Genomic DNA, 13,892 nt, shown 5'->3' on the forward strand with positions numbered 1-13,892 from the left:
TAATGCAAACAAGGTGATTTATACATACACCAAGATTCATACAGAAAACAAAATTGAGCAACCTCTGCCCTTGTTTATACTTCTGCATTTTAGTATCAGTAAAGAAGATTTTAAAAAATCAATGTAAAAGATAAGTGATCTTATACCAATCTAATTTTTTTTAAAGATTCCCAGATGTTCCTTTGATAAATCTGTTATCTTCATATTTAACTGTTTACCTTTTGGCGTCTTGCACTGTAAAACTATTATGGCCAAATTTGCATGTAGGAAAAGGAAGGAGAGAACAATACAGGTAAGAAACTGGACACGGAACTGGGAGACCTAGGTGTTGGTCTTCCCTTAGGCATAGATAGTGGCTAGATGACATGAACAAAATCTTGCAAGTCTGGAGGTACAAACTTCCTGTCACCACTTTTAACCCTCTAATCAATTAGGGCAGGTCTATCCTACATTTCTATGGCCATTGAGTCCTTGGGGGCTCCTCCCTCTCTTCTCTGTTTCCTAAGCAGCATCTTTTCCCCCCATTTTCTGAGGTCAGCCGCCAGTGGTGGAATTCAAAATTTTTTACTACCGGTTATGTGGGCATGGCTTGGTGGGTGTGGCAGGGGAAGGATACTGTAAAATCTCCAGTCAGAGGTAGTATTTGCCGGTTCTCTGAACTACTCAAAATTTCTGCTACCAGTTCTCCAGAACTGGTCAGAACCTGCTGAATACCACCTCTGTCAGCCACACATTCCATTATAGGTGGTAAGAAGATCCAGCATTATTATTACTTTCTCTTTTCTTTAGAAAGAGATGGCAAGATAATTGTACTTTCAGACTTGCAAGTTTGTATTAATCTAACTTTGCAATAAAATAGAATTAATTTATCTAGGCATGTTTCCTCTCTGGTCTACCTAATAAAGTCAGATGTTCTGTGATACATAGAAGTGGCTAATACAGCCACTTCTAAAGATAGTGTGCAATCCATGACTAGATTCCAATTACTATTAGATATTAAAGCAGGAAAACATTTTTTTCCTGAATTCAATTTTTTTTTTTTTTTTTGGTACTGTATTGTTGACTAAACTCATGTGACTCTTCCTGAATCAAACTGCACTTCTCCAGTAATTGGGATTTGGTGCCTGGTTGTAAAGATATATACAGAGACATAATAATAATTACAGAAATCTGTACTTTGTGAGGAAAAATAATAATGAAAAGTACAGCATCACCTTAAATGATATAATAATAGATTGCAAAATCAATCCTAAAGCAGTTTCTACCTGTTCTTATTTGGAATGATCTAAAACAAAATAAGGGTTGAAATTTCTCCAAGCTACAGCAATTTAATTGGTTTTGTAATTTAACAACCCTTGTTGAAATATGACAAAAAAGTACTCTACGTTTGACTAAAAATTGATATAATAATTGGAAAAGTAACTTCAGGTATGGAGCTTTGGACTGTGGGAAAAGATTTTTGATGGTGTCGTGTTTAGAAATAAAAAATATATCTTTAAAATGTACTATATATAAATAGAATATTTATATATTAACTAACTCGATTCAGGTATATTTTATGAGAGGAATCAGAACGTCACATAAAAATATTGTTGGCAGCCATCATGCTACTTTTCCCAGGACTTATACTGTATCAATTAAAATGATGCCAAATGCATATATATTTGCCCTTGAGGTAATGTTTAATTTAAGCACTTACATACAGGGGTGGGATTCTACCTGTTCACACCTATTCGCTAGAACCGGTTGTTAGAAAAAATTACTGGACTAATCCTGTAAGGAAGGCAGGAAGGAAACATTCTGGTGTTGCTTACAGAAACTGCCTCTCCGTTAACCCTTATTACATTCTTGGCAGGACTAGACTTCCTGTCTCAGGAACTTCTCTGGAATCTTTTCCCCTCCTTTGTTCGTACTTTGCTTGTGTGGAGTGACTATTCAAAGTTACAATGAAAAAAATGACTTATGACCATTTTTCACACTTACAATTGTTGCAACATCCCCATAGTCATGAGAGGCCAGGCAAGAAGATGCATGCCTCAATGTGAGTGATATTGAGTTGGCCGCACCCAGCCAATAACATGACCACCAAGCCACGTCCACTTGGTCACATGACCACCAAGCCACGCCCACCAACTAAGCCATGCCCACAGAAACAGTTGTTAAAAAATTTGAATCCCACCCCTGCTTACATATCAAAGTATTCTCAAATGGCTGTTCAAAACAGCACAGCTTCTGCAGAAAGAAAGAGCTTACTAAACTTCCAGACAAATTAATGTCACTGTTCTTCATTTTATACATGAGTTAAAGTGATTCAGAACCACAAATCGTAAATAAATTAAAACAGTGATGTCAAAATGTTTTACTAAATGATTGAAGAGTGAAAGAGAGTTTTCAAATGCTACAAAAGCCGATGCATTTCTTAATGCAATTACACATTTCACTGCATTTCCATTCTGTTTACTAACCAGATGATCTTTTGACAGACACAGTTCAGCAAAACACCTTATTTTTATGCTGCTCCTTAGAGTAGAAAGGATACTTCAAGCATACCTTACAGCAATTGTGCTGTGACTTGCATATTTGCAACATTTGATTAAAATGAACAGAAATGGCTTTAAAAAGTTTTGAACATTTAAAATTACAGATTGTCAGCTGGATTTCTATGCTTAATGCTGTTTGTGACATGGTGGCTAATGTTATAAAGGATTAGAGAAGCAAAACAGATATTTCACAAATACCTCCAGTATGAATTTTTGCATCTGAGCACAGGTAAATTAAAAGAAGAAGACATGGAAGACTGACCTACCTTCCTTCCTTCCTTCCTTCCTTCCTTCCTTCCTTCCTTCCTTCCTTCCTCCCTTCCTTCCTTCCTTCCTTGAATCAATCTTTCTTTCTTTCTTTCTTTTTCTTCCTTCCTTCCTTCCTTCCTTCCTTCCTTCCTTCCTTCCTTCCTTCCTTCCTTCCTTCCTTCCTTCCTTCCTTCCTTGAATCAATCTTTCTTTCTTTCTTTCTTTTCTTCCTTCCTTCCTTCCTTCCTTCCTTCCTTCCTTCCTTCCTTCCTTCCTTCCTTCCTTCCTTCCTTCCTTCCTTCCTTCCTTCCTTTCTTTCTTTCTTTTTCTTTCTTTCTTTCTTTTTTTCTTTCGGAATTGAAGCTTATTTTTCTGACATTAAACTCACATGTTACAAGCATTAAATAGCAAAATAACACTGAAATAATAAATCTTTTAGGCAACACAATAGTGGGATCACAGCCAAAGAAAATACTTGATAAAAAATAACAGGCTGCATATTTGCCTCCAAGATTCTGCACAGTTAACCATGAAAGTAGACTATAATAGAGTTCATGTATCATAATAAGCTATGGTATGCTATAACACTTATGTTAAGCCACAATTACTGGCATCATATTTTTCATTTAGCCAAACCTAACCAAATCCCATTGATGGACTAGGATAGACATGTCAAAATTGAGCCTCCAGTTCTACTGCAACACCATTAAATGCTTCCCTGAGTTATAATGAGAGAGAGAGAGGGAGGGAGGGGGAGAGAGAGAGAGAGAGAGGGAGAGGGAGAGGGAGAGGAAGAGGAAGAGGGAGAGAGAATTGCAATTATATTGCAGTGGAGACATTCCACAAGAATGTATTTTGCGTATATAAATTAAGAGTACAAGAAACTCTATTATATGTGGAGACTGGATTCTAAATTCTCATTAAATGGTATTTTATCTTCCATTGCCTGATTCAGCATACTTTCTTAGCAGTTATATTCTTGAACTTAAAATAGAAATTAGGCTTTCGAGCCTTTTAAACATTTTATACATAGCCGATAGAAAAACTCCTGCTATAGTCAAACTTAGCTATGTAACTACACTTTTATAAAGTCATTTAATTTCTACTTGATATTTCCATTCCCCCATGAACAGAGTTCAGTAGTAATAAATGAAAACATGGAGCAGAGTGATTTTAAAATGTAATACCAAAATGTATCTCAAATTTAGAGGTCAAATTACACTCCGGTTATTGTGAAGAAATTGTAAATGATTTAAGGGAAAAGAAAAGGAATTGAAAACAAACATTTTGTAAACTACTTCTTCCAAGAGCAAACATTCTCTCAGGGAAATGCAGCAAGACTGTAAACTGAACATCAGAGGGAATTGGTTTTGTTTTATGGGAGGGGGGGAAGCATTCATGTGGCTTTTTAATATTTTATATTATGTTTCAGTCTATCGAATACTGCAGCAGCACTGAATGGTTTGTTTCACTCACATATCCAACTTCAAATGGATTCCTGCAAAGTAAAATATGTCCCTCATGGTTTTGGAAAAGTTTTTATGCGTGAGTTTAATAAGAAACTATTCTTCTTGTGTCAAGATTGAAATTTATAGATGTACAACCGAACTGTGATTGAGATTGGGCTTCCTAGTTTAGCATTAAGTATTACAATTGTGTTAAATGCCAATAAAGAAAGGAAGATCTCTTTACATCTTGCTTTTATAAAATATTTATGTTATGGTTATAGGTACCTTTGCACAAAGCCAGAGACTGAGCTATTGTTTTGCTTCCAATAAAGCAAGGTTGCTGGCAACGAGTGATCTTTTTTATATGCTCAGTAGTGGAGAGATGAGGGGGGAAAAACCCACTGTGCTAACAGAAAGCTGAAACAGAAAATGTGTACCATTGACTGCTAAGTCAAAAACATTTGCATCTTTGAGTAAGTTTTCTGGGCATTGCTTATGAAAGCTCACCTCTTTTTACTATATAAGTACATCCTCTGCCAATATCAAACGCTCATTTCATTTGGGTTCTCCCAAACTGACTTTATCTGTGCTCAGGCTTGTCTTTTGATTAACTATATAACATATTTACATCTTCCTTCTCTCTTCTTGATTTTCTATTTGACATCTTGGGAAATTTCCTTTGAGTTAACCTTTTCTTTTTTTTACTCCTTCCTTCCTTCCTTCCTTCCTTCCTTCCTTCCTTCCTTCCTTCCTTCCTTCCTTCCTTCCTTCCTTTCCTTCCTTCCTTCCTTCCTTCCTTCCTTCCTTCCTTCCTTTCTTTCTTTCTTTCTTTCTTTCTTTCTTTCTTTCTTTCTTTCTTTCTTTCCTTTCTTTTTGCTACCCATAAACTGATCATGTGTTTATTTATCATGATGTCTCAACCAAAAGCTAGTTTTTGTGATAATTTAACAAAAAGAAAATTAAATGTAAAATTTCTGAAGATTTAATGGATAAAAGCTCAGTAGCACCAGCCTTTTCTTAGATTGTGTGTTTTAATTGCTGTAACAGGCAACTTAAAAAAAAGTTGAACAAGTGAGGGTCATAGTAATCATTGGAACACCAAATGTGGGAATAGATTAATTACCACCAATTGGGTGAAATATCCCAGAACATTTGCAGGCAGCAATTTATACATACATAGTATAAAGTGGATAGAGGTGTGAGGCCAACAATTTCCTTATTTGCATCATTTAGAGAAAGGTTGACTAGTCGATAGATCTTAGAATCTGCTGAACTATAGCTCCAAGTGTCCCTTCCTAACACTTGTGAGAACTGTATTTCTGCCTTAGTGTAGTAACATTTGATCAGGTCTGATGTTCAGTCTTGTTTACAATGTAACAAAATTCTCTTTTCTAATATACAGCTCTTCCTACATCTTTTCCTATACCTCTTCCTTTCTTTCCTTAAATTTTTAACATTGAATTCTGCTTGGTTGACACCTGTGCTAGCTTCTCTTTTTACTGCCTTAAATAATACTTTACAGATCTCCAAATACTGTCTTAATTCCCTAATCCTTCCTAATCCTATATGGGACAAACCTGATCCTGTAAAATGGGACAAACCTGATCCTGTAAACTATTATCCAATTAGTCTGTTACCTGTGATCACTAACCAATGTGGCAGATTTTTATATTATAAACTTTCAGTTGTTTTTTTGTCCCCAGAAAAGGCACATCTAGAAATAATCAATACACTATGAACAAATATACTTTATAGTATTTCATCACCTGACTGAAAAATATTATAGTTTTCTGAAATGGATCCTTCACATTGCTTTCATAGATCTAAAGCCATATTTGATCTGTATCACATAAAAAACTTTGGAGAACCCTAAGCACAATATTGATTGATGTTATATTCTTACATTGATAATATCTTGATATCTCAACACAAGCATCAAGTAAAAGTAAACTGCAAAGAAACTTATCCACAATTTAAAAGATGTAAAAAAAAGTTACATTCTTGTCCCATTCTTGTTTATACATAACAATGTTTTTTTAATTTTTATTGGTTTTTAAGACTAACATAGACAAACAAAACATAAAAACATCAAGGCATCTTCCATATATATACATACAGTGTGCTGGTTGTACAAATTGTTTTGTGCTTCCATTTCATAGTCTTCAATTACAATTACATTGTATATATTATCATATTTTCAATCAAGTATTAAATACATTAATATCATTGTTAATCAATCATTTGGCTACACTTTTATTTATTCATGTTTTACAAAATAATCATATTTTACTTACATTGTTTTGTGACAGTTCATATTATCATCTCAAATCTATCCTACAATCATTTTGTAGATGTAATAAGAAAAGAATACATCTTTATATATTTATTATTTTCTAAGAATCTACATATTCCATTACCATATTTTATTTTCTAACCATTGATAGAATAGATCCCAGATTTTATAAAATTGTTTATCATTTTGTTCTCTGATTTCAAATGTCAATCTACTCATTTCAGCACATTCCAATATTTTCTTAATGATTTCCTCCTGTGATAGTATTTTCTCATTTTTCCAATTTTTAGCAAATACAACCCTAGCCACTGTTAATACATTTACAATCAGGTATTTCAATTCTTTACTATATATTTCAGGTAAAATTCCCAATACAAATATCTCTGGTTTCAAATTTATATGCTTTTTTGTCATTTTTTCCAACCATGTGTGGATTTTAGTCCAATATTTTTTAGCATCCGCACAAGTCCACCACATATAGTAATGTGAGCCAGGTACCCGATGACATTTCCAACATTTTTCCGATTTGTTCTTGAACATTCTTGCTATTCTTGTCAGGGGGGAAATGCCACCTGTAAAACATCTTATACAAATTTTCTTTATATGCTGTTGACATTGTCATTTTATAATTTTGAAACCACAATTTTTGCCATTTCTCTAGATCAGTCCCAATCCAAAATTCTTCCCCCAAGCAATCATAGTTTCTTTAACTTGTTCTTCTAGTTTAATTTCTAATAAATATCCATATAATTCTTTAATGACCTTTTCATCAGTACCTGTCAAAATCTTATCTAAATCAGTCAGTTTATCATAGAAACCTTCTGTTTTAGAGTCTTTATCATACCTTGAATGTATTTGCGCATATGAAAACCAATTCATCTTTATACCTTGTTCCTCTAGTTTTTGTATAGATTTAAGTTCACCCTTTTCATTCAGTATTTCACCATATCTATCTGTTTGTTCCTTTTTGTATATTATAAGATAAGAAAATGCTTCAATAGTTGATAGCCAGACTGGAATTTTCAAATAGCATTGTCTTTTAGTCTTCTCCCAGTTTAACCATAGAGACTCCCGTATATAATGTCTTCTAAAATACCCCTGTGTTTTAGTTCCTTTATACCATAAAAAAGCATGCCACCCCAACAACAGATCATGTCCTTCTAATGTCAACAATCTAGTGTTTCTTAATGTTATCCATTCCTTAACCCACATCAAATTTGTAGCTTGGTAATACAACTCCCAATTAAGCAAGCCAAATCCTCCTCTTATTCTAGCATCTTGCAAAAGCTTTAGCTTTATTCTCGCTTTCTTACCTTGCCATATATATTTCAACACGATTTTATTTAAATCTTCAAAGTAATCTTTTCCAAGCCTAATTGGAATTGTTTGGAACAAATATAAAATTCTGGGTAGTATATTCATCTTGATTGTTGATATTCTTCCTATTAATGACAGTTGTAAATTTTCCCATTTTGCCAAATCTAACGCTATCTGCTGCTTAAGTTTGATATAATTATTCTCTTTTAGTGTACTGCATCTTGCTGTCAAATGTATCCCCAAATACTTAATCTTATTCGTGACCTGAATTTTCAATAGATCTGCCAGTTCTTCCTTTTGTTTTGATTGCATATTCTTTGTCAAGATCTTTGTCTTATCTTTATTTATTTTCAAACCAGCCACTTTTCCATATGCCTCTATCTTTTCTATCAATTTTGATGCTGTTTCTAGTGGGTCTTCTAAAATGAAAACCAGATCATCTGCAAATGCTTGCAACTTAAATTCTTCCTGTTTAATTTTCATCCCTTTTATATCCTTTTCTTCTCTAATATTTCTGTTTAGCACTTCCAAGGTTAACACAAATAACAGAGGTGATAGTGGGCACCCTTGTCTTGTTCCTTTTCTTATATCAATAGAGTCTGTCAGTTCTCCCTCTATCATTACCTTTGCCATTTGTTTATGATATATAATTTCTATTGCTTGAATAAATTTTTTAGCAAAGCCCATCTGTTCCAGTTGTAATAACATGAATCGCCAACTCACATTATCAAATGCCTTCTGTGCATCTAGAAATATTAAAGCCATTTGATTTTCAGGGTGTGCCTCGTTAGTATTCCAAAGTGTCCAAGATTACTCTCATATTATCTTTAATTTGTCTCTTTGACAGAAATCCATTTTGATCAGGATGGATAAAATTGTTTAAGTATTTTTTAAGTCTTTCTGCCAATATTGGAGCAAAAATGTTATAATCTGCGTTTAGTAAGGAAATTGGTCTATAGTTCTTGATTTGTAATGGATCGTCCTCCTCTTTTGTAATATAAGCTTCTGACCATGATTTAGGTATCTTCTTCTTTAACATAACTTCATTCATAACTTCTAGCGATGGAAGGTTCAACGATTCTTGTAGTGTTTTATAAAATTCTGCCGGAAGTCCATCTGGGCCTGGTGCCTTTCTATTATTTTGCTTCTTGGGTGCTTCAGTTAACTCCATCATCGTTATATTGCTTTCTAACATTGTTTCAATCTCTTTAGGTATCTGGGGTAAATTAGCATTCTGCAAATGCTGTTTAACTCCTTCCTCATCAATATTCTCTTGTGTGTATAGTTTCCCATAATAGTCTCGTATGATTTCCTTCTTCTTTTTACTACCATAGCAAACTTGGCCTTGGTCATCTATTAATTGCAATATTTTCCTTGATTCTTTCTCCTTTCTCAATTTATATGCTAACCATCTACCTGGTTTATTTGCATAACAATGTTGTTAAAGTTATTGCTAAACCCGTATTTCATTCTCTGTCTTTTGTCTATTGCTATATTTCCATTCCTAACAGACAGGAAGCAGCAGGTGAAGCTAGGCAGAATTTCATCTGATACCTGTACAATTAGCACAGCCACCCCCCAAGGCTGTGTGCTTTCTCCACTTCTCTTCTCCCTATATACCAATGACTGCATCTCAAATGACCCATCTGTTAAAGTACTGAAATTTTCAGATGACACAACAGTGATTGCTCTCATTTGAGACAACGACGAATCCGCATATAGACAGGAGATTGTACAACTTGCCTTGTGCAATATGGAACTGAACACACTTAAAACTGTAGGAATGGTGGTAGACTTTAGAAGAAACCCTCCCATGCTACCACCTCTTACAATACTAGACAACACAATATCAACAGCAGAGACCTTCAAATTTCTAGGTTCTATCATATCACATGACCTAAAATGGACACCTAACATCAAAAATGTCATCAAAAAAGCACAACAAAGAATGTTCTTTCTATGCCAATTCAGAAAGCTCAAACTGCCCAAGGAGCTGCTGATCCAGTTCTACAGAGGAATTATTGAGTCTATCATCTGCACCTCTATAACTGTCTGGTTTGATTCTGCAACCCAACAGGACAGACACAGACTTCAGAGGATAATTAGGACTGCAGAAAAAACAATTGCTACCAACCTGCCTTCAATCGAGGACTTGTATACTGCACGAGTCAAAAAGAGGGCTGTGAAAATATTTACAGACCCCTCACATCCCAGACATAAACTGTTTCAACTCCTTCCCTCAAAACGACGCTATAGAGCACTGCACACCAGAACAACTATACACAAGAACAGTTTTTTCCCGAAAGCCATCACTCTGATAAACAAATAATTCTCTCAACACTGTTCAACTATTTACAAAGTCTGCACTACTATTACTATTAATCTCTTCACTCCTTATTACCCATTCCCTCCCACTTGTGACTGTATGACTGTAACTTTGTCACTTGTATCCTTACGATTTATATTGACTGTTTCCTAGTATGATTTTATTGCTTATTGTACCCTATGAGTATCATAGTGTTGTACCTTATGATTCTTGACTCTTGACAAATGTATCTTTTCTTCTATGTATACTGAGAGCATTTGCACCAAGACAAATTCCTTGTGTGTCCAATCACACTTGGCCAATAAAGAATTCTATTCCATTCTATTCTTCTCTATGCTGATGATAGGCTATTGTTTTCTATAACTTAGTGAGTCTGTATGAGCAGCATGGTGATAGCCTAGTGGTGAATATGCTTGCCTCCCATTTGGAAGGTTGAGAGTTCAATCCTAGAGAGTGGCAGATGTTTCTCTCTCAGGGCACAAAGAGAAAATATATGCAGCAAACTCTGCATAGGTGTCAGGAACAGCATTCAGTCAATAAACATTCAGCTCCATTCAGTTGCTCCAACTGTATGCCAAATTAAGAGATTACATGGTTCTAAAAAAGAAAAGAAAAAAGTGAGTCTGCATAGATGCCCTGAAACATTCTCTTCATACTATCATAGGATTGGGGTTGGAGTTGGGGTTCAGGATCTCTGCATCTCCAGAGATTGAGTTGAGAAAGGAGATCCAGCCAACCATCCCTCATTCTCCCTATCCAGCATGGAGGCCATGTGGTACTGTCCCAGTATAGGGAATATCCCATCACTTATCTATAAATGAATTCATAAAATATCATATTTATGTCTACACTTATGCATTAAATTCATAAGACCTCTCCTGGAAGTCCTGGCCCTATAACTGTCCTGGAGGAACGGAATTATATTACAAGTTTTATTGCATAACTTAGTTGTATTTAGCTTTAGCTCCTTGCTTACACAATACCTCATAAATAAAATAGTAAGAGTAGGTAAGAGTTACAGAGACCATCCAAGATTTAGCCCCTTGGTTAGTTGGTCAAGTGGATAAAGGGAGATAAAAATTAAGTCCAGATGGAAGGACTATTTAGTCCTTCCATCTGGACTTGATTTTTACCTCTCTTGACCAACTTTAGATGTTTGCCTTGACTCTTTTTGCCCCTCCCCCTTGGTCTGACTACTTTAGTGGGCTAGTGGCATAGTCTGAAGATGCTTGGCTCCCACTCTGAAAGTTAAGAATTGATCCTAGGTACCAGCAGACATTTCTCTCCTAGGGCCCAAATTAAAAAATATCTGCTCTGAACCTTGTGTATGCAGCAGGAAGGACATCTGGCCAATAAATGCTCAGCTCTATGTAATCACCCCAACTCTGCTCCGAATTAAGAGTTACAAGGTTATAAAGAGGGAAAATGTTTTTGGTCTGTCTACATAAGATGATACTCATATTTCTAATTGTATTAGATATTGGCTGGAGTTAAAGTCAACGTGGGAATGGCCAAAATCAGATGTATTCATTCACAGACAAAAAAGTGCTTTGCCTGCTCAAAGTATAAAATAACAATTGCTACTTAGGGGAGGATTTGGATAGAATCACAAGGACATGGACAGATATTGGCTTCTAACTGCTGCCAAAATGTCCCAATGCTGCTGTACCAGATGATTGTCCTAATTAAGTCAAAGATTAAACCCGTCAAGGGGACAGCACAGATGACATTCAGCTTTACCATTTCTGACCATCACTTTTCAAACTTTTTTGTAATAACAGCTCAGATGCCATTGCTGAACTAGATTCTTGGGTACATTTCAGAAGTTATACCATGCTTTTATCTAATCAGAGTTTTCTATTGCTTGTGATTGATTGGACTAGTACTTTCTGTTAGATGTTCCCAGGGATACAGGACAGCTCAAGCAATAAATCAATCAATGCAATAATAATGGAAGCAATCTTATTTATTCAACATGTTGAGGGGCTCTTCTTTTGTCTTTGCAAATGTCTCCCATTTATAATTACCTGTGACATTTGTTAGTATTTCACTCTATTTTAGTTTTAATTTCAAAAAAGAAGCTTGCATACTGCAAATCCTGCAATAAATCATTTTTTCCATTTTTTACAGCACAAGTAAACATCTTTCATTTGTTAATAACCCTCTAAAAATATCTGGGCCTGACAGATTATTAACATCATATGTTATCATCTAGCTACCAAGAGGAATGAAAATGATTAAAAGGAAGAAAAGAAAGAAAATAGAAGGTATGCTAAATTCAAAGAGCAAAATTAGAACTCCTTCCTAAATATTCTTCAAAGTAAATTAGTCTTAACTCCTAATCAGTTATATGTCACTTTCTATTTAACTCATTTGCTATTTTCAGCATCAGGAAACAGCAGGAAAGCAGGTAGGAGAAAAGGAAGGATGATATCACTGGACTTTAAGCTAAAAACTCTTCAACTCTTCATAGGATACAACTACTTTCCCAAATCTTGCACAAACTCCCCATCCAACAGACTTTTAAAATAGAAAACAAGAAAGACAGAGGAAAAAAGCAAAGGTAATATAAACAAGGAATGAATATGGTATCAGCTACAAGTTTACTTTTAGCTGATCCTAGGAGCTAATAGATGAGGTTAAAGACTTAATAAAAAAGATGGGTTATAAGTAAAAGAAATAAAGAAAAGATTAACCATACAGTTTCAGATTTAAAGTAATGGGAAGAAAAAAGGAGTCAATCCTTTAAAGGACCAGGAAATCTTTGGACCACTGATGATAGAAGAACTGGGGAAACTGACCAAAGATAGGGTATAAGCAGGTATAATGCAATGATAAGAGTAAAAATGACAGAGTTTCTGTTGGATTGCTGGATCTACATTTACTTTCAGAATTGCTAGAGAAAAATAACCTGGAGATATTGAAAACAATCAGAAAGGTGTCAATGTACATGGGTGTACATGGGTATCTTGAGAATGTTCTCCACAAACTCACTAAAAACTTGGTGCAACCTCAGGGTTTGCCCAGTGTATTGGACTCCACCTTCTATTATCCCAGCCAATATAGCCATCAGTTTTGCCTTGGGATGATAATCATTAGTGTTTCTAGGTGTGGGAGAATAATTCCCAGCATCTTGTTCCTGAAGGAATTGCAATTTACAGCAGAAAAAAAAAAGATCCTTGCCATATGTTTTCAAGTGCAAGGAAGACAGTGTATGAAAGATAACCTACTATTGCTGAGTAGAAGAATTGTGGCTGAATAATAGAAGGGGAATATATTTTCCCCTTTAAATCATATGACAGTGCCAGGCAAATTGTCTGCATCCCATCTCCAGCATTATTGCCTATTACATTTTCAAGATTTTGTCAAGATAATTTCATTTGAGGGATATTAATCAAAAGTAAGGATTGATTTGCTTCAGCCTGTCAAAAACTCATGTGGCTTTGAATTAATTATTACATTATGAAGTAAATTACCAGATATGTTATTAACACTAATTCAGCTACATTCTATCTCATCAGTAATAAAAAATGGTCTTTAGATGATAAGCAAATCCAAATTATTTGATTATTTGCAGTCTATTTTTGATATAATCAAAAACTATCTATAACCACATAATCAACTTAACTTAATGATGGATGTTTTCAAGGAGCAATGGCTCAGGCTAAAGAGAAGCATGGTCTGTGAGAAATTCAGAATCCAACACCATTTCAATAGCA

At 34.9% G+C, this 13,892-nt stretch overlaps 2 long non-coding RNA genes across 2 annotated transcripts in view; both read left to right on the plus strand.

The window, feature by feature from the left end:
- LOC148131300 (uncharacterized) overlaps window positions 1-13,892 on the plus strand; it is a 131,384-nt gene that overhangs the window by 22,230 nt on the left and 95,262 nt on the right. The gene's annotated exons all lie outside the window — the stretch shown is intronic.
- Window positions 6,005-13,770, plus strand: LOC148131301 (uncharacterized). Its single transcript, XR_015748709.1, has 3 exons — window positions 6,005-6,219; window positions 12,389-12,440; window positions 12,560-13,770. It is a non-coding gene; the product is annotated as an uncharacterized LOC148131301 (long non-coding RNA).

Source organism: Notechis scutatus, chromosome 3, assembly GCF_049901735.1.
Source record: "Notechis scutatus isolate UNSWTSFEM ecotype Mainland chromosome 3, rNotScu1.2, whole genome shotgun sequence".
Classification (NCBI taxonomy): Eukaryota; Metazoa; Chordata; class Lepidosauria; order Squamata; family Elapidae; genus Notechis; species Notechis scutatus.